At 44.5% G+C, this 21,528-nt stretch overlaps 1 long non-coding RNA gene and 1 pseudogene across 1 annotated transcript in view; one reads left to right on the forward strand and one right to left on the reverse strand.

Moving 5' to 3' along the window:
* LOC139029645 (uncharacterized) overlaps positions 1-18,122 on the forward strand; it is a 34,056-nt gene extending 15,934 nt beyond the window's left edge. The window contains exons 2-3 of the long non-coding RNA XR_011490769.1: positions 13,657-13,699; positions 15,569-18,122. This is a non-coding gene — a long non-coding RNA (uncharacterized lncRNA). The remainder of the gene's footprint in view (positions 1-13,656; positions 13,700-15,568) is intronic.
* LOC110123570 (ER membrane protein complex subunit 1 pseudogene) lies at positions 4,124-7,135 on the reverse strand (annotated as a pseudogene).
* Positions 18,123-21,528: the final 3,406 nt, after the last annotated feature.

Raw genomic sequence — 21,528 nt, forward strand, 5'->3', positions numbered from 1 at the left:
AAGAGTCAGACATGACTGAGCAACTAACACTTTCGCTTTAGTCTTCAGGTTGCTCTTAAAGCCTGTGGCGAGATTTCCAGAGAGTGTAAACATAAGAGCTCTTTAGATATTCTGGGTGTTTATTTTGTGCATTTGTTTATTCCCTGTCTTCATGGACTTCACAGTCAGATGAAGAGAGTGGAAAATGAAGTATGATGTGTGCTATGAGAAGTACCCAGAACTAAAGACACATAGGGAGAATATTTAAGCCAGATTTTAGGTGCAGTGGGAGGCTTCTTTAGAAATGATAGTTAATCTGAGTTCCTGGGGGATGAGGTAGCCAGTTGGGGAACTGGGCCATATCTTCTTCCTCTGTTTATCTCCCTAGCAACACTTTTTTCACACATTACTTCCACTTGAGCATTATTTAGTGTTTGTGGAAGTAAGAGGGAATTTCAGGCAGAGGAGAGATTTGGGGCAGTAGGACTTCATAGTATTTTTCAGATTTTACTAAGTTAAAGAGTCTAGGGGAATTCAGCTTCTGCTGTGCAGTGCTTGGGACTTCATGAATTTTAAAATTGACCTAGAAGTAAGATGCCATTAATTCTAACCTTTTATACAGTGCTGAAATCCCCTGTATTAAATCTTAGATAAGCGGTCAACCCACTTCTGTTGTTTAGTCCTTGAGGCTGAGAAGTTTACTTCTTCCATGAGGCATCTCATTCTATTCTCAAATTAGCTAGTTGTTAGAAATCTCTTTCTTAGTTTGGACTTTGTCCCCTTTCCGCCTATTGTTTCCTGGCTTCCCACTAGAAACACTAAGCATTTCTATTCTTTCCACCTGGTCACCCTTCGGATAAAGGGTGACCCTTTATCTGGGTGACCCACCTTCACCCTAAAGAAAATAACTTTGTGTGATTTGAGTCTCCTTTTCACCAAATGAAATATTCCTAGTTCAGTCAATCTCCACTTTCATTCTGAAAGCCTTCATGGGTCATCTTTTACAACGCAGTGAGTCTTTGTTAGTGACGCAGCGAGTCTTTGTTAGTGACCCAGTGGGGTGGGAGGGGAGACTTGAACTTCTCTTTAGAAGACTGGGAAGCAGAGGCAGGCCTAGGGGAGCTATGTTCACACCTATGTGGGAAGATAACTGCCCTGGGCTGTGGTTCTTAACCTTGATAGCATTTTGGAACCATCTGGGGGATTTTTCCTTTATTACACTATAAAAAAATGGTCATCAGTAAATATCATAAAAAATGGAAATAGCAATAACCTCAGATATGCAGATGACACCACCCTTATGGCAGAAGGTGAAGAACTAAAGAGCCTCTTGATGAAAGTGAAAGAGGATAGTGAAAAAGCTGGCTTAAAGCTCAAGTTTCAAAAAACAAAGATCATGGCATCCAGTCCCATCACTCCAACAATTGAGAAACAATGGAAAACAGTGAGAGACTTTATTTTCTTGGGCTCCAAAATCACTGCAGATGGTGACTGAAGCCATAAAATTAAATGACACTTGCTCTTTGGAAGAAAAGCTATGACCAAACTAGACAGCATATTAAAAAGTAGAGACATTACTTTGCTAACAAAGGTCCATCTAGTCAAAGCTATGGTTTTCCCCGTAGTTATGTATGGATGTGAGAGTTGGACTGTAAAGAAAGCTGAGCCCTGAAGAATTGACGCTTTTGAACTGTGGTATTGGAGAAGACTCTTGAGAGTCCCTTGGACTGTAGTCAGTCCTAAAGGAAATCAGTTCTGAATATTCATTGGAAGGACTGATGCTGAAACTGAAGCTCTAATACTTTGGCCACCTGACTCATTTTGAACTGACTCATTTTGAAAAGACCCTGATGCTGGGAAAGATTGAAGGCAGGAGGAGAAGGGAATGACAGAAATGAGATGGTTGGATGGCATCACCGACCCAATGGACACGAGTTTGAGCAAGCTCTGGGAGTTGGTGATGGACAGGGAAGCCTGGTGTGCTGCAGTCCATGGGGTCGCAAAGAGTCAGACACGACTGAGTGACCGAACTGAACTGAAAAAAAAAAAAGATAATTTATTAATTGACACTTTATTGTGAATCACAGATCTTTCACTAGAGTTTTTTAAAAATTTATTTATTTTTAAATTTATTTGCCTGAGCCAGGTCTTCGTTGCAGCCTGGGGCATCTAGTTCCCTGACCACACATTGAACCCCCTGCATTGGGAGTGTGGAGTCTTAACTACTGGAACACCAGGGAAGTCCCTCATGGCAGGTTTTTTTTTAAATTTAAATTTACATAGAATAAGATTCACTTTCTTTGAATGTTTAGTTCTATGAAGTTTGGCAAATACAGAGTCATAGAACTACCACCAAAATGAAGATATAGAAAATTTCCATCATCCCCACAAATTTCCGCGTTTTGTCAATTTGTAGTAAACCCCGCCACCCTTAACCCCTGGTGACCAGTTCTCCATTACTATGGTTTTCTGTTTTCCAGAATGTATATAAATGAAACAATACAGCATGTAGCCTTTTGACTCTGACTTCTTTCATTTTGCAAAATACATTTGAGATTCATCAGTGTTGTTGCATGAATCAGTAATGTGTTACTTTTTAACTAATGAATAATTGTCCATTTTATGGCTCTACTATTATGTGTTTATCCATTCCCTGGTTGTTTCCAGTTTTTAGCATGACTGGTTTTTGGGTGAAGGTAGGTTTTCATTTTATTTGAATAAATAGTTAAGAATGGGATTTCTGAGGCACATGTAATTATATGTTTGACTTTAGAAGAAAACAACAAATTGTTTTCAAGAGTGACTGTGCCATTCTATACTCCTGCCAGCAATATATGAGGGTTCCAGTTGCCCTACATCCTCTCCAATGCTTGATATTGTGCTTTAGTGAAAGTTGCTCAGTCGTGTCTCTCTCTCTCTTTTTTTTTGTCATTCGTCACTCACTTTATTCGGACACTTAAACGTACCTCTCTCCCGATAGGGCTCTTTGTACATTTCATTCTTCACAGTAGAGAAAAACTCCATCAGTCCCCAAACCCACCGACAGGGGAAATTTTTAGGCCGTCTTCAATTTGCAGCAGAGACAACAGTGCAGCCAGTCAACAAGGCTACATCCACAAGACACCCGGGTCCCACCCCTACCCTTTCGGCCCCTTGTTTAGAGACAAGATTTTAAAGCTGCTGATTTTAAAAGAAGTATAGTAACCCACAGTAATGCATAACCAAACATAAACAATGAGGTTTCTTAAACAAGGACAACTTTTTCCAACTGAGTTATAAGATGATCAGGTCAGCCTAAGGGTGAAATGAGAGGTTGAGAGAGACTGTAAAATGGGCAGATTTGCTTTCCTCCCTTAAAATCCCTTCAAGGTGCAGACAATTCAGTAGTACTGAAAAAGCCTCAGCTCTGACATATTTTAGAAGAGCTTCGACAACAACCGACAAAGAAAGATACTACTATGCACCTGGTTTTCGATAAACTGAATCTAAGGCCGGCTGGCCCATTCATGAATGGGAGCATGAAATGAGAGGCTTAGTTAAGAGAAGTTTTGACACAAATATAGATTCCTTGACCCACAGTTACTTTGGAAAGAAGCCATGAGAGGCTGGGTCGGTTCTCAAACCTCAGCTAAGTGTGGCTCTTCTTTCTCCCCAGTGTGAAACAGCAAATGCACCTATTAGGTAGAGTTATCCGTAAGAGTTCCTTCTGACTTTGGAAACAAGGAGAAGGCTTTCCAGATACACCTGGGAGACAGAAGGCAAACCGACATCAATTTAAGCAGGCCTCATGAAAGGTCTGCTGGAGGTCTTATCAAACAGTGACATCTGTGGACAGGCACAGAGGGAACGACGACAGCCTTGGGACTCCAGGGGAAAGGCCGTCAGGATGCTCTGCGGTCTCGGCTGACAGAGTCCAGGAATGACGACAGCCTTGGGACTCCAGGGGAAAGTCCTCAGGATGCTCCGTGCTCTCGGCTGACAGAGTCCAGCCTGTGTCCGCCCCTGAAGACTCCTCAGCAGACGCATCCCCAGAGCAGTCTCCACGGGAGTCCGTCCTCCTCCCACAGCGCTTAGCTGAGATGAGCGCCTCACACACGTCCCCCTCAACCCGGTAGGGCCACTGGAGTTTGGCGCCCTACCCTCGCTCCCCTCGGCCCTCTGCTCTCTGACAGGGGGGCCTCAGGCCTTTATCGCCAGGCACGGTTCAGGAGTTTGACCTGCGCCAGCCTCTTTGTGATCATGGTGGCAAAGACCAGGCCAAAGAGGATGCTGCTGATGAGCACGTAGTCATAGTCATCCTTCAGGACGTCGAACTGTTTGCACGGGTAGACACGAGTCTGGTAAATGTCCAAACCGTACGCCACAACCAGACAAGTGGACTCCAGGCCCGAGGGAGCTGTGTAGATACCTCGCATTTGAGAAACTGTCTGGTTATAGTTGATGAACCGCTCTGCGTGGATCTGCACGTCTGGAGAATACGGGATCAGGTTCTCCTCTCTGCTTTGTTCTGTTGGGATCTCAGGGCGGCGAGGATCCAGCAAGGCCTTAGGTAGGGAAAGGATCGCTCTGGAAGGCAGCCCAATGAGCAGGTGGCGGCTGGTGATGTCCCGCTCTGTGATGGTGGCCTCCATGACGCTGATGGTGGATGGGAAGATGTAGGACTGCTGCAGGACCTGGGGCAGCTGCGGGCAGTCCAGGGAGCTGAAGGCCGTGGCGTTGTACTGCTCCATGCCTTCGTAGAGCTCCAGCGCCGTGAACTCGTTGCGCTGGGCTTTGGTGTTCCAGTACTGGTACACCACCCAGTTCTCCAATTGCACGATGTGGACAGGGCCCTTGGCCTTCCTCTGCACGGAGGCGTGGATGATGCACCCCGTGACACCGTCCACGAGGAAGATGCTGATGAAGGTGTGCTCGTGGTGAACATCCGTGCTCTCTGTCACCACGGCCAGCAGGTTGGGGTTCAGGCTCTTGTAGAGCATGCTGCGGTCCCCCATCATGCGGCCCTGCGAGTGCACGTGCTCACTGCTGCGCTTGCCCTTCACCTGCACAATGCGCTGCACCTCTGGGGGGATTGTCAGCTCCCAGCTCAGCTCGGTGTTGAGGTCCTTCCGGAGCCGATATCCGCACAGCCGCCCCTGATCCGCATCCACCAAGTAGAAGAAGATCGAAGGGGCAAGCTCATGGAGCTGCCGCAAGACATTCCGAGTGGCTGGGAAGGCTGTGACCTCGTACTCGTCATCTATCAGCAAGAGCACCTTGGCATAGTCCTGATCCATGACGGGCAGCAGCAGAGACTGCAAGATGGGGCGCTTCAGCACGGGGGGCGCCACCTGGCTCCACTTCCCGAAAATGGGGTTGAAGACATAGAGCGAACTCATTCCCGTCTCCTTGTCCTTCAGCAGGAGGGTGCACTGGGGCGGGTGAGGGAAGTGGGCAGTCGTCCTCTGGACCATCAGCTTAAAGGAGGAGTCTGGCTTGACGTTCGGGAGATACTGTTTCCACAGGATGGTGCCAGAGCTGCTCTCGATGCCAAAAAGCTTGCCCGAGGCCGTCACCATCACCATCATCTTCTGGATGTTGAATTCATCCCTGGCCAAAGTGTCAATGTTGATCTCATTCTTGATCTGGCTCTGGGGCTTCCGAGCATCGTAAAACACTTTCCAGAAGTGGGAGGTCCAGGCCTGTAGCAGGATGAGCTGGGAGGACAGGCGCTTCAGGAACATGCCCAGCAGGCCGTCTGCCTTCTTGCCAAACTCCCCTTCCATCTCTGCCTGCGCCCCGGTCAGCGGCAGGTCCACCATCTCCAGGCACACCACCTCGGCCAGGGATTCCTCACGGCTCCACAGCACCACCCTCCCTGCCAGCTGCTGCAGGAAAAGCAGCAAGTGATCCTGTGTCTGCACCAAGGCCCGGTAGCCCACGGAGTCATCCTTCTTCAGGAAGACCTGGATGTACAGCCGCTCCGGCCGAGTGCCGTTCTGTTCCAGGCTGAAGGTGATTGCGGTGTCGAGCAGCCGCCGGCCTGTCTCCGCTAAGTAGAGGTTGATGGTGTAGGTCTGGTTGAAGCAAGCCAACAAGTCCTGGGGACCAGACTTCTCCGAAAAGCTCCCAGGTGACCGGTCTTCAGAAACGCTAGGCTTCGCCTCGTTCCGGCAGGTCATGACTGCAGCCACCATCTTCTCTCCGGTGGTGGCGAAGCCCACCAGGGCAGCCTGTGGGAAGTTTTTGAGCAGACTCAGGACGCCGTGGTGATAGTGCAGCAGCGCGTAGTGGCTTGGGGACAACTGCAGGAAGAACTGCGCCCGAGATGGATCCACCGGGCTGGGCTGCGTGGGCAGGATCCGGGCTTGGAATCCACTTGCGAATTCTAGGTCAAGAGACTGCAGCGGGATCTGCCTCAGCTCCCACTCTGTCTCCTGGGCCAAGGTCTGCAGGGACCGCGAGCTTGGGTCGGGGCACACCAGGACAGCCTCGTCCACCACACCACAGGCCCCAGTGAGACTCCGCAGCCAGGGGGTCGACACCCTGACCTGCTGAACGATCTCTCCATCTTCCACGTTAAACTTGACAATGTTCACATGGCTGAAGGGAACGACTCCGAGGGCCCACACGACCCCCGAGCCGTAGGAATACACCATCTGGTAGTGGATGCTGTCACTCTCTGGGAGGTGTTCCGCCCACTTCAGGTGCCCACTGGAGAGGTGATGGAGGGCAAGCGTGGTCTTCTTCAGGACCGCAACGTACCTCACCGCCTCCTGCAGGCCGACCGACCCGAGGGCCTGGAAACTGCCTGTCCAGGGTAACCTCCCAGTTCAAGCCCCCGATGTTCGTCTCCCAGGAGCGCATGATCCGGCCTCCATTGGACACAGTGATTGCATCCTGCCCGCAGAGCAGCATGGCGTCCACCACCCCTTCTGCCGAGCCCTTGTCAATGTGGCGCCACAAGATCTCCCCAGTCCGAGAATTCAATGCTGCAATCACATTCTTCTCTGTGGCCACAACCAACTTCTTCTATCCAGGGGAAAATTCCAAGGAGGCAAATTTGAGCTTCCCAACATACTGCTGTCTCCAATCAAACTTGCCCACTTGGTCTTTGTAGACCGCGGCCACAGGGATAAGCAGGGCAGCCCAGAGTCACAGCCGGGAAGCCGCGGCCCCTGCCACCGTCATGATGGGAGCGCGGGCCTGCCCGCCGCCGGCCCGGCAAGCACCGCGCTGTGGGCCCCCGTGTCTGACTCTTTGAGACCTTATGGACTGTAACCTGCCAGGCTCCTCTGTCCATGGGGTTCTGCAGACACAAATACTGGAGTGGGTAGCCATTCCCTTCTCCAGGGCATCTTCCTAACCCAGGGATTGAACCCAGTTCTCCCACCTTACAGGTAGATTCTTTATCGTCTGAGCCACCAGGGAAGCCCTGTGTGCTTCAGGTGTCAAGTGTAAGAACTCTTTGCCTACCTCTAGGTCATGAAGACTTTTTCCTGTGTTTTAAAGTTTTGTAGTTTAACATTTTACATTTATATCTATGATAGTTAACTTTCATATAAGGTACAAAGTTTAGATTGAACTTCACCTGTGTGTAAAGATGTCTAATTTTCCCAGCACTGTTTTATTATTTTAAAATTTAATTAAAATATATGCATTTATTTATTTGTCTGTGCCAGGTCTTAATTGCAGCATGCTGGTTCTTTAGTTGTGGCATGCAGGATCTTTAGTTGCTACATGTGAACTCTTAAGCACAGCTTGAGGGATCTAGTTCTCTGATCAGGGATTGAACCTGGGCCCTCTGCATTGGGAGCATGGAGCCTCAGCCACTGGATCATCAGGGAAGTCCCTAATTTTTTCAGTCAAGTAGAAATAAGTTATTTGTCTAATGAGCAGGGAGCAGCACCAGCTGTGCCTTCCTCTCACTCAATACTTTCTAGACCTTCACGTGCACATTACTTGTGCTTAGTCGCTTCAGTTGTGTCCCACTCTTTCTGACCCCGTGAACTGCAGCCCAACCAGACTCCTCTATCCATGGAATTTCCCAGGCAAGAATAATGGAGTGGGTTGCCATAGTCCTCCTCTGGGAATCTTCTGAACCCTGGAATCAAACCAGGGTCTCCTGCATTGCAGGTGGATTCTTTACCACGGAGCCACCTGGGAAGCCCATGTCACTCGGGGATCTGTTAATGCAGCTTCTGCTTCAGCAGCTCTGGGCTGGGGGGCTGACACCCTGCATTCTTTTATATTTTCAGCACTATTAAAAAATTGTATAATTCCTCAATAATATACAATGTCGGACATCTTTTCATACGCTATTTTCCAGCTGTACATTTTCTTTAGTGAGATGTGCTTTCATGTCTTTGACTTATTTTTAAATTGAGTTGTTCATTTTCTTATTGTTGAGTTTTATGAATTCTTTGCATATTTTGGATAACAGCTGTTTATCAGATGTATCTTTAGCAAATATTTTCTCCTGGTCTGTGGCTTGTCTCCTTATTCTCTTGACAGTGTCTTTCTCAGAGCAAAACTTTTTAATTTTGATTAAGTCCAGGTTATGAATTATTTCTTCCATGGATTATACATTTGTTGTTGTATCTAAAAAGTCATCCCTATACTGAAGGTTACTTAGGTTTTTTCCTGTGTTTCCTTCTAGGAATTCTATAGTTTTGCATTTTACATTTAGGTCTATGAACCATTTTGAGTTAAGTTTTGTGAAGGGTGTAAGATTTTTGTCTTGATTAATTTTTTTTTTTGCATACATATGACTGTCCAGGTCTCCCAGCATCTGTTGAAAAGACTATTTTTTCTCTGTTGTATTGCCTTTGCTCTTTTGTCAAAGATCAGTTGACTATGCTTATGCGGTCTCTTTCTGGGCTCTCTAGTCCATTCCATTGATCTGTTTGTCTGTTCTTTTGCCAATACACACTGTCTTTATACTGTAGCTTTATAATAAATCTTGAAGTTGAATAGTGTCAGTCCTCCAACTTTGTTCCTCATCTTCAATACTGTATTGTCTATCCTGGGACATTTGCCTGCATACAAACTTTATTTATTTTTAAAAATACTTATTTGGCTGCATTCAGTCTTAGTTGTGGCACAGGGGGTTTTCATTGCGTCATGTGAGATCTTTCAGTATGGTGCACGGACTTAATTGTGCTGTCATATATGGGATCTTAGTTCCCCCATCAGAGATGAACCCACATTCCCTGCATTCCACTGGACCACCAGGGAAGTTTCCATGCAAACTTTAGACTCAGCCATCTTAACAGGTGCAAGTTGATATCTCATTGAGTTTTTTTTTCAAGATTTTTTTTTTTGATGTGGACCATTTTAAAATTTTTTATTGAATTTGTTGCAACATTGCTTCCATTACATGTTTTTGTTTTTTTGGCCTCAAGGCATGTGGAGCATTAGTTCCCTGACCAGGGATTGAACCCATACCTCCTGCATTGGAAGGCGAAGTCTCTCTCATTGTGGTTTTGGTTTTCTTCTCTCTGATGATTAGTGATGTTGAGCACCATTGTATACTTAGTTGTGATTTGTGTGTTTTCTTTAGAAAAATGTCTATTTAGGGTCCTTTACTAAAATTTAAAATCAGGTTATTTATTATTATTATCTGGCTTTGGGATGCCAGAGAAAGGGTAGAATCCTTGCTGGATGTGGTTAATTATGGAAGACTTGAATGTTGCTTGGTTGTGCCAAAGGCACAGACTAAGATAAATTTCGGATTTCAGCTTTGTCTCTTACTACTTCTGATTTTGGGCCATTTATCTCACTTTTGTGCATCTTAGTTTCTTCATCTATGAAACCTGGTAATAGATCTCACCTTATATCAGATTCTTATGAAAATTAAACTAGCCAATATATTGAAAAGTGCCTAGCCTAGTGCCTAGTACATGGTGAGTAGCTGCCATAATATTAACATGGCAGTGTTAGTATTATTGTTCATAGTATTATTAGAGGGCAGGGCAGTTTGGGCAGAAGTAAAACTGTTGAGGAAGGAACAATGAGTTATGTAAGTGGCATCTCTCTAGTGAGCTTGAAGACAGTGTCTGATTATCTTTGGACTCCCCAGTACTGAGCTATGTGTAGGGCATTATTCAGGGTAGCCTGGTGAGAGTCAGCTATGAGGTGGGCAGGGCAAGAGAGCTCTGACAGATGAGAAGTGTCTAAAATCAAGGGCAGGTGGGACTTCTCTGTTGGTCCAGTGGTTAATAATTTGCCTCGCAATGCAGGGGACACAAGCTCGACTCCTGGTCGGGGAACTAAGATCCCACATGATAACTTACTAGAGTCCGAATGCCGCCACAACGAAAGATCCTGAATGCCGCAACTAAGACTTGTAGCAGTCAAAAAAAAAAAAAAAAAAAGAATAAAATCAAGGGTAGTGGGCTTCACGAGTGGTTTCCAGTTAGTGTTGTGAGAAACCCTAGGAGGAGTGGGCCCTTTGTAGGAGTGAGTGGGCAGCAAAGTTTTCCAGGCTCTGAGACTCTGCTCCCCAAGTTTCTGCTTTAAATGTATGGTGGTGGAGTTAAGGGTCCATGGGAGTGTATATTTAAATCACAAACCCACAAGATTGGATGGTGGCCAAGAGTTTCAACTCGTGACTTTCCAGAAGAGTATGGGATGTGACTCCAGTTCAGCAGCTGGCTTGGCTGCCTCCTCCTCGTTGGGCGTGTGTGAGACATGTCTCCTTTCGTCAGCTGGTGGGGGCTTCCCTGTGGTGGGAGGCTGAGTAATGGTCCCTCAAAGCATGTATGTCTGAATCCCTAGAACCTGCCAATGTTACCTTCTATGGGATTTTGCAGATGTGCATGTAAGAATTTTAAGATGGGGAGATTATCGTGGTTTATCTCTGAGGCCCAGTGTCATCACAAAGGTTCTTGTAAGAGAGAGACAGAGGAAGACTTGACACAGAAGACTTTGAAGGTGGACAAAGGGGCCATGGGCATGTAATTCTGGAAGGGGAAAAGGCAAGCAAACAGATTCTCTTCTAGAGCTTCTGGAGGCAGTGCAGCCCTGCTTAATTTCAGCCCAGGGAAACTTATTTTAGACTTCTGACCTTGGAGCCAGAACTGTGAGAATAGTTGTGTGCTTTCCCCCATTTTCAAAAAGGATTAATAACAAGCAAAATCTTCATAAAAGAGTACTAAGTAACAAAAGTAGGCTACAAAGCCATATGCACACGATAAATGCTCCCTGGAAAATTATGTTGTCTTCCCAGATGGCTCAGTGGTAAAGAATCTGCCTGTCAAGCAGGAGACACGAGTTTGATCCCCGGGTTGGGAAGATCCCCTGGAGAAGGAAATGGCAACCCACTCCCGTCTTCTTGCCTGGGAAATCCCATGGACAGAGGACCCTGGGTGGCTGCAGTCCATGGGGTCGCAGAAAAGTCAGACACAACTTTGCAACTAAACAACAACAAATAATTATGTATGCATGTTTGTATGTATGTGAGCACACATATTAGGGTATGTCAGATGTGTGTACAATAACATACATAAAACCTGGAAAGGAAAATTGTTAGTAGTGCTTTTTTTGGATCCTGGATGACTTAAAAATACTTTTCAATAGCAAACATGTTCTAAGCCAGATGGGAATGCTCAGCTACAGTCTGACAGTCAACATAGAAGCAGCAGAGACGAAGCACAAAGTCAGAAAAAGGAAGTCTTGACATTCATCTCAGTTTCTGGATCCAGTCATGCATAAATCAGCTCTCCATTGTCCTTCTCACAATTTTGTTGAATATGCAAATACATTACTTACACTTTATCTTTTGCTTGTTCTGTTTCCCCTTACGTAAGGTTAAACTGGGCTTCCCAGGTGGCTCAGTGGTAAAGAATCTGCTTGCCAATGCAGGAGACGTGGGCTTGATCCCTGGGTTGGTAAGATCCCCTGGAGAAGAAAATGACAACCCAATCCAGTATTCTTGCCTGGGAAATTCCATGGACAGAGGATCCTGGCAGACTACAGTCCATGGGGTTGCAAAAGAGTAGGACACGGCTCAGTGACTAAGCACATGCGCATGCATACCAGTTGTATCTTAATAAAATCGGAAGAAAATATTGCATTGACGAAATTGACCAGTTTTATATAAATCAGTAATTTTCCATTCAAAAAGATTGTTTTAAAATGTTTAAAATGTAGTTTATTTGTTTCTTACCAGATAAACAAAAATTACAGTCACTGAGGATGCTTATTTTTGCCTTGAATTCTGTGATTGCTCCTAGTCCACAATAGGTGTCCTGTGGCTAGAACCTGAGGCCAGGTAGCTCTCTGGAGTCTCTGGGTTCCCCACCCCAGCTGTGGGAAGGAAAATTTCCCAGGAAGAGGGTGTGACAATGCTCGTAAGGTGATTAGTGTTTCTTACTTCAGACACAGGTGTGACCTAAAGAGGGTGGTGCCAACCTCTTAGGCCAGACTCCTGAAAGGAGCAGGTGAAAACATGCCCTTACCTGACTCAGCCAGAGGAGTGAGGGAGCACCAGAGGCTCAGCTTCCTTCCCAGACTTCAGCATCAGGGAGTGGGTCGCCTGAGGACAGTGAGCTCAGGACAGGGACGAGACTTATCCAGGGTCACTCGCCGTGACTGTGGCAGATGAGCCTGTGGCTCTGCCCTGCACCCCAGGCTGCCTCTTACTGAGCACCGGCTGTGTGCAGGGCACAGTGGTGCTCTGACGTGCGCTGTGCTCCTCGTGCCCCTCCTGCCCATTTTGCCTCTTTCCCCTGGATCATTATCACTAGTTTTTCCAGAACTACTCACATCACTCTTCCGGGAGCTTTCCCTGAGCCCCTGCCTCCTGGGGCACAGCCCCGATTCAGGGCCCCTTCTGGAAGCTCTAGAGCACCCCATGGGTGTCTTTGTCAGAGCTCTTCTCACCCTGTATGATGTGCAGCCTAGATGTTCCCTTGTTGGCTGCTTCCCCACTGGTCTCTGAGTCTTCAAAGGTATGGACCCTGTTTTATTTACCTCTGTATCCCCAGCATTCTCCATAATACCAGGCATATAGCAGGAGCTATGTTTATTTTTATTATTAGTATTGCCTTATTAATTGAATAATTACTATTAATATGTGAAAGGCATTGTGCTAAGCATATCCTATATGTCACCTCATTAATCATTACAGTAACACTGTGACTTAGGTCTTATCCTCATTTCACAGAGGAGAAAACCTGAGACTCAGAATGGTTAAGTGCTTTACTCAAGATCACACTACTAGCATGATCTATCTAGTAGTAGATAAATAGAGCTATGGACTCATGCTCAGGTCTCTTGGACTCCAAAATTCCATTCAGTAAATTATTAATGAAAGAATTAATCAATGAATAAAAGGTACCATGCTGGGCCTGTGGGAAACATACAGACAAATCAATATGTACTCTGTTTTTGAGAAAGTTTGTATCCTATTAGGAGAGAAAACAGGTACATAAATACCTAAGGCTTAAGATTTATCCATCATAGGTTCTTGTGTGTGGTGCTAAGTCACTTCAGTCCTGTCTGATTCTGTTCTACACTATGGACTGTAGCCTGCCATAGCCTGCCAGGCTCCTCTGTCCAAGGGATTCTCTAGGCAAGAATACTGGAGTGGGTTACCAAGTCCTCCTCCAGGGGATCTTCCTGACCCTGGGATCGAACCTGTGTCTCTTTATGTCTCCTGCATTCACAGGCAGGTGTTTTTTTTTTTTTTTTTAGTGCCACCTGGGAAGCCCAAGATCTTGAGCCCAAGGGTCTTGAGGTAGGAGCAATAATTTCCATTGGGAGTGGAGTATGGGGAAGCTTCTTGGGGTGAGAGGGCATTTGAGTCAAGCCTTATAGGAAGGTGGTTTAGACAGGTGGAGGTGACAGGTGAGCAGTGGGTAGTCCAGGCTTGCAAACTCAGTAGAAGAAGTAGCATGACAAAATGCAGAAGCAGAAGGGAGATTCTCGGAACAGCAACCAGCTGATTTAGGCTAGGCCTAGGGTCTGTGGGGAGGGGAGGTCAAGGGGAATGGGAAACTATTAGCAAGTTGGTGTCAGATGGTGATGGACCTTAAACACCAGGTCAAGGCTTTTGGGTTTTCTTTGGCAGGAAGGGGGGGCCCTTGACAATTTTCAGGTCAGAGAGTGACTCGGCACATCACCCAGGATGGACTGGTAGAAGTGGAGACTTGGAGGAGGGAAATGACAAGAGTCTGCAGCAACAATTTGGGGAGAGATGATGGTCTGGGAGGCTGCTGGGGGAAGGGGTGAGGAAAGCACTGGAAGAGGCATTAAAAGGCTGACTCCATGGGCCCAGAAACCTGGGTGAGGGGTGAAATGGGGCAAGCATTAAGGCAGCAGCAGGCCTGAGTTCTGGCTGAGCCACATAGCCTCACTAAGCCTCAGTGTCCCATTTGTGAAAGATAGAGGATGAGTCTTGCCATCTCTAGTGAACTTTCCAGGGTTCACAGTCAAGCCATGGAATTTCCAGATCTTTGAAAGAAACTGAGAAAGTTCCAATCTAGGTGAGCAGATTTGGAAATGTAGACCAGTTGTCTTCCTCTGGGTGGTGAGACGGCTTTGGCAAGACTTTGGCTCTGGGCTCCTAGTGTGGTAGCCGTGGATGCCTTTGTGACATATGTGTAATCAGGGAGCTGTGATAACAGAATTAGAAACTGCTCCCTTAAACATTTTTCAGTGGGGCTATGTTGGCATGAGGCTTCCCCGGTGGCTCAGTGATAAAGAGTCTGTCTGCAATGCAGGAGACCTGGGTTTGATCCCTAGGTCGGGAAGATCCCCTGGAGGAAAGCATGGCAACCCACTCTAGTACTCTTGCCTAGAGAATCCCATGGATAGAGGAGTGTGGCAGACTGCAGTCCATAGGGTCATGCAGAGTTGAACATGCCTGAAGCGACTAAGCAGCAGCATGTTGGCATGACTGAGGTTATTGCCTAAATTATATACCTTCTGAGAGAAGAGTACCTTCTGATTTATTGACCTATGAATGTACCAAACTCATTATGTGATAAGGCTCAAGATATGGGCCCTGCTAAAGGTCACAGAGAAGGAGTCAAGGGTCCTGAGCTGAGCAGAGCTCCTGGGAATCTCCTGTCTGTCACTCCACCCACAGTCCATCAAGACTTTGGGACCCAGTTAGAACCTAAGTCTGGCTCAGTTGGAAATATGAGAAGAGAGGGGTCATAGCAAGATGCCAGAGGGGATGAAGGGAGCCCATGGACTGAAGAAAATGTTTATTCAGGTCTTCTGGCCATTTTTAAATTGGGAAGTTTGTTTTTATTGATGTTGAGTTGTATGAGCTGTTTACATATTTTGGGTATTAACCCTCTATTAGTCATATCATTTGCAACTATTTTCTCCCTTTCAGTAGGTTTCCTTTGTAGTGCAAAAGCTTTTAAGTTTAATTAGGTCCTGTTTGTTTATTTTCTCATTTTTTCTCAAAGTTTTATTTTCTTTGCTTAGGAGACAGATCTGAAAAAAAAAATATTGCTATGATTTATGTCAGAGTGTTCCTCTAGGAATTGTATGATTTCCAGCCTTACATTCAGGTCTTTAGTTCATTTTGAGCTTATTTTTATGTGTGGTGTTAAAGAATGATCTAATGTCTTTTTTTTTTTTTTTTTTGCAGCTGTCCAGTTTTCCCAGCACCATTTGTTGAAGAGACTACTTTTCTGCTGTTCTGTAATCTTGCCTTCTTTGTCATAGATTAATATGCATAGATTGCATAGGTGCATAGATTTATTTCTGGACTTTCCATCCTGTTCTATATTTTGATTGATCTATATTTCTATTTAGGGTCTAAATATTGATCTATATTTCTATTTTTGTGCCATTACCACACTGTTTTGATGATGATAGCTCTGTAGTATAATTTGAAGTCAGGGAGCCTGCTTCCTCCAGCTCCATTTTTCTTTCTCAAGATTGCTTTGGCTACTTGGGGTCTTCTGTGTCTCCATATAAAATTTAAGATATTTTGTTCTATTTCTGTGAAAAAATGCCATTGGTAATTGGATAGGAATTGCATTGAATCTGTAGATTGCCTCAGGTAGTATAAACATTTTTGACATATTGATTCTTCCAATCCATGAGCATGGTATATCTTCTTATCTGTTTGTGTCTTTGATATCTTACAGTTTTCAGAGTACAGTTTTTTTGTCTCTTTCAGCAGGTTTATTAGTTTGGTCAGTTTTGACAAATGTTTACACCCATGTAACACCATCTCAGTGAAGAAATATACCATTGCCAGTGCTGCAGAAAATTTTCTCATGCCCTTCTGCAGTTAATCACCCCTGTCCTGTTCCAGAAAACTGTATTCTGTTTTCTGTCACCATAGACTTATAGTTAATTTTGCCTCTTCAAGAACTATGACAAATGAAATAATACAGTCTGTACTCTTTATGTTTGCCCTCTTTTCCTAGTTCAGTGTCTGTGAGATTCATCCATGTCGTATTGTGTAGTTTGTTCCTTTTTTATTGATGAGTAGTATTATATTGAATGAATATACCAAAGTCTGTTTATTGATTTACCTGTTAGTGGACATTTGGGTTGCATCTAATTTCTTGCTATAGATAAAACTATTGTAAGCACTTGTGTTGAAGTCCTTTTGTGGATTATGTTGTCTTAGTCTGTTCTGGAGAGCTATAACAAAACACCAGAGACTAGGTAGCTTATAAACAATAGAAATTTATTTCTCAGTTCCAGAATCTGGCAAGTCCAAGATCAAGGTGCCAGCATGGTTGAGTTTTGGTAAGGGCCCTCTTCTTGGTTCAGAGCTGGGGCCTTCTCACTGTGTCCTCACCTGGTGGAAGGAGCTAAGCATCTCTCTGAGACCTCTTTTATAAGGGCACTAATCCCATTCATGAGTGCTTCACCTTCATGACCTAATCATCTCCCAAAGACCCTGCCTCCTAATACCATTACCTTTTGGGGTTAGAACTCAACATGTGAATTTTAGGGGGGCACATTTAGACCATACCACATGTTTTCATTTCTCTTGAGTAAATACTTACAAGTGGAATTGCAGTGTCATAGGCTACATGTAGGTTTAACTTCATAAGAAATTGTAAGAGTTTGAACAATGTTTTTGGAGAAAAAGGCAGAACATTGGATTGGGAGCTCAGAGATCAGGCAATGACCTTAGACAAATCACCCTTCCTCTTTAAATCTCAATTTCCAGTATAAAACGGGCATGTATGCATATTCAGTCACCCAGCAGTGTCCAACTCTTTGTGATCCCATGGACTGTAGCTCACCAGGTTCCTCTGTCCGTGGGGTTTTCTAGGCAAGAATACTGGAGTGGGTTGCCATTTCCTACTCCAGGGGATCTCCCCAACTCAGGGATTGAACCTGCATCTCCTGTGTCTCCTCCATTGGCAGGTGGATTCTTTACCACTATGCCACCTCAGAAGTGACAGGGTGGATTAAATGCTCTTAAACCTCTTTCAGCCTGAAGAGTCTTTTATCTTAGAGATTGTGGAAATTGAAAACCTGACACATGTCTGATTCAGGTATTAAAAGAACTGGCCCTCAAGGCCACTTACCAGCAACTTCTGGTGCCCAAGAAGGCACAAGCAGCCCTCCCATATCAAGGCTATGTGGGTGTAATCACAATGTTAATGACAGAGGTGATTTGAAGAGGCCTTTGCCCCAAAAAGCTCATGGTTCTTTCACATGAAACAATGACTTTGACTTGACTTTGGAGAATATCAGATGAAGCTCTCACAAGGAGTGGAAATGGGAAACAAGTGGGTATTGACTCAGGATGAATGAAAACAAGAGATTAAACAAAGATCTGTGATGATTGCTGGCTGGCTAGCAGAGCAAATGGGCTTTGTGGTGGCCCTCCCTTAAAAATAAGGCCTTATGGTTGGATCCATGTCCTAAATCTATAATAAAAAAAATCTCAGTTTCCTTCTCCACTTTTTTCAAACACAACCCTGGACCTTCTCCTCTCACCCAACAGCAATTACAGTCTCAGCAAAGATCAATTCCTTATTCGACCTGCCTGTCAGAGCCAAATTAAAGCTGGAAGGTCAACCAGGAGGTCCTCCTTCAATTATAGAATCACTTGGAAGACAGAGATTTCAGGATTTTGCATTTTGTAACATCCCAATGGTTCTTTCTTTGAGTGAGTGAAAGTTGCTCAGTTGTGTCCAACTCTTTGCAACCCCGTGGACTGTAGTCTACCAGGTTCCTCTGTCCACGGAATTCTCCAGGCAAGGATACTGGAGTGGGTTGCCATTCCCTTCTCCAGGGGATCTTCCCAACCTGGGGACTGAACCCAGGTCTCCTGCATTGGAGGCAGATTCTTTATTGATTGAGCCACCAGGGAAGCCTGAATTTAAAGAACTTAAGAAGTTCTTTCTTTAACTGTAGCCAATTTAGAATCAATGGTTCTTCAACTAAGAATTTTACTCTGTGCTTTGGAGTTGATATTTTTGTGTATGTCTATGTGGGTTTATGTTTATGGGGATGTTTATATGTGTTTGTGTATATATGATTTCATTTTTATACCTGTTCTATAATACTTTTTTAATTGGAGTATAGTTGTTTTACAATGTTGTGTAGTTTCTGCTGTACAACAAAGTCAATCAGCTGTGTGTTTATGTATATATAATACTTAAAGTTAGCCTAAGACATTAGGCTAAACCCCAGGCCACTGATGATTACATCTTTGTTATTCAATGTAATGAGAGTGATGCTCTTCTTTTCTTGCCTCCTGGTAGGATTTTCCAAACTTGGAAAAAACCTATTGAAGGGTTTGGTGAAGACCCTTAAAAAAAAATCCCAGGGATCAGGTATACTTGACTGTGGGTTAGGTCTTTCCTCTTGCTCAGACAGAAGATCTTTCTTTAGCTGAGTCTATGCTTTATTACTTTGTCTTAGCATTTTTGGTGTCTCAACAAGGACAAATGAATCATCATTTGGAAAGGGGTGTGTGTGTGTGTGTGTGTGTGTGTATTAGTATTCATTTATAATGACTCCTAGGAAATGGCAACCCACTCCAGTATTCTTGTCTGGGAAATCCCATGGACAGAGGAGTTTGGCAGGCTACAGTCCATGGGGTCACAAAAGAGTCAGACACGACTGAGTGACTAAACAACAACAAATACTGTTAGTGTGAATGAAGGCTGAAGATCATATTGGGAGATCTTTTATGGCTTGGCGGTGACTACGACCACTAGAAAGCACGTGTAGGAGACGAAAACTCTTTCTGGGAAGCCAGTTTTGTGGTTCACTTATGTTTACACTTGTAAGCATTGCCTGGGTAATTAAATCCATTTGCTTCACTGTACTTTAATCCCAGGGTAGATAATAAAATCAAGCAGGAACCTGCAGACCTGGGTTTCAGCCCCAGCTCTTCCAACCGACAATCTGGGCGACCTTGACGAGGTCCTGCTTTCTCTGGGCCTCAGTTTCTCACTAGAAGGTCTTTTCCCTATTAGATTCTGTACTCCTACATCTTTGCATCTTGCTATCTGCAGCACCCAGAGCAGTGCCAGGGGTATATAGGACCCTCCACATATATTTCTTTTCTTTCTTTATTTTTAAAAACTATTTATTTGTTTGGCTGTGCTGGGTCTTAGTTGCGGCATGTGGGATCTATTAATAGTTTCCCGACCAAGGATTGAACCTGGGCCCCCTGCACTGGGAGTGTGGAGTCTTAGACACTGGACCCTCAGGGAAGTCCCTCAAAATATATTTCTTGAGCCAGTGAACACATTATGAAGCCAGGTTGGAAGATCTCTGAGGCCCCCAAATACTTGAATGTTCAGCGATCCTAGTGTAGGATTCTTCCTCTTTCCCTTGTGCCCTCCCTCATTCTTACTATCTACTGAACTAATTAATTAGACATTCTCATGTTTCCAATGTGAACATATATAAAGTCTTCCAGTCATCCATATATTCTCCCTGAAGGCAATCAATTTTGCCAGTTTCTTGTGTTTCCAAGAGATTTTTAAATTGTACATTTAAGCAAATAACCTTCCCTGAACACTCAGTGTAAATATCCCCTCTTATTGATGATTTCTTTTGTCCCCTCTGCATCCTTTAGTGGGACAAACTTAGGCCTGATCTACCTCACCTTGCCTCATCATCTGTCATGTTATAATTTTTTGTGTTCATTATTTTAATTCATTCATTTTGTCCAGCTAATATTTATTGAGCATTTACTATATCTCAGCCCCAGTCCTAGGCACAGGAATGGCCAAGAAATACTGGGGCTACCCACATGAAACTCGTAGTCTAGAGGGAACCCTAGATATATAGTTATACAACTAAAAGTCAATTGAAAATTGAGACAAGGACAGGAAAGGCAAGAATAGGAACTGAGAACAGGGTTCTCAAAGAGCTTTTAGGCTAGGGGTAGGGTGCAGGTCAAGAAGATTCTTGGAAGAAATTTAAGCTGAGATAAAGAACTGAGAGTTAGCCAGGTGAAGAGGAGGGAAGAAGGCCTCCTTCCGTAGGGAACAGCACATGCATGTCGGATGTAAACTTTTCTTGACAGACTGGGAGGGCCCCAAGGCAGAATTTGTGTCTTTTTTTCTTTTTTGGCTAGTATTTTCTTCCCCACTCACTTTGTTGAGATGTAACTGACAAAATTGTATATGTTTAAGGTGTATAATGTGATTTGATATATGGATACATTATAAATGATTACCATGATCAAATTAACTAACATATTCATCATTTCACACAGTTATCATTTAATACCCCCAAAATGGAAGAAATGCAAACAATATTTGAGGAGTGATTCGGTACATGAAAAGGTGTTCAAGATCACTAATCATCAGGAAAATGCAAATGAAAACCACATCTCATACGTCTTAGAATGACTGACTATCATCAAAAAGACAAGAGATAACAACAACTGGCAAGGATGTGGAGTTGGTAGGAATGTAAATTGGTGCAACCATCATGGAAAAACAGTATGGAAGATATTAAAAAAATTAAAAATAGAATACTATGTGATTCAGCAATCCCACTTCTGGGTATTCATTTTAAGGACATGAAATACATACCTCAAAGAGATATCTACACTCTTGTGTTCACTGCAAAGATTGTATCCTATTCGTCTGTAACCCCTAGTACCTGCCATACAATGGATAGTCTGAATGAATGAATCCATGAATGGAGCTTCTCAATGTAGGATGACCAGGACCAGCCATTAGACGGCAAAGAGATTTCTTTTGATGGAGAAATAAATTCACCTTTTCATTTTGCTCAAATGATTTGTTGGACAAATCAATGAAACTCTTGAAACTTTTAGGATCAGCTGATAGGTTGGGAAGAAATAATCTGCCTGGGGAATTAAATTTTTATGATCTCCAGACCTGTAACCTTGTGCACGGGTTTTTAAAAAGATTGGAGTGAAATTTACATAATATAAAATTAACCATTTTGCAGTGAAAAATTCGGTGGCATTGAGTGCATGCAGCTGCCACCTCCCACTGTAGAGGTGATTCTCAGATGACGTAGGATGCTTGCCCAAGGCCACCCAGCATGACAGAGGCCTAGCCAGGGCTCTGATGCTGGGATGGAGACCGGAAGAGGTCAACACCCGCTGACTTTAGCTTCAGAGTGAGAGTC

Source organism: Odocoileus virginianus, chromosome 12 (genome assembly GCF_023699985.2).
Source record: "Odocoileus virginianus isolate 20LAN1187 ecotype Illinois chromosome 12, Ovbor_1.2, whole genome shotgun sequence".
NCBI lineage: Eukaryota > Metazoa > Chordata > Mammalia > Artiodactyla > Cervidae > Odocoileus > Odocoileus virginianus.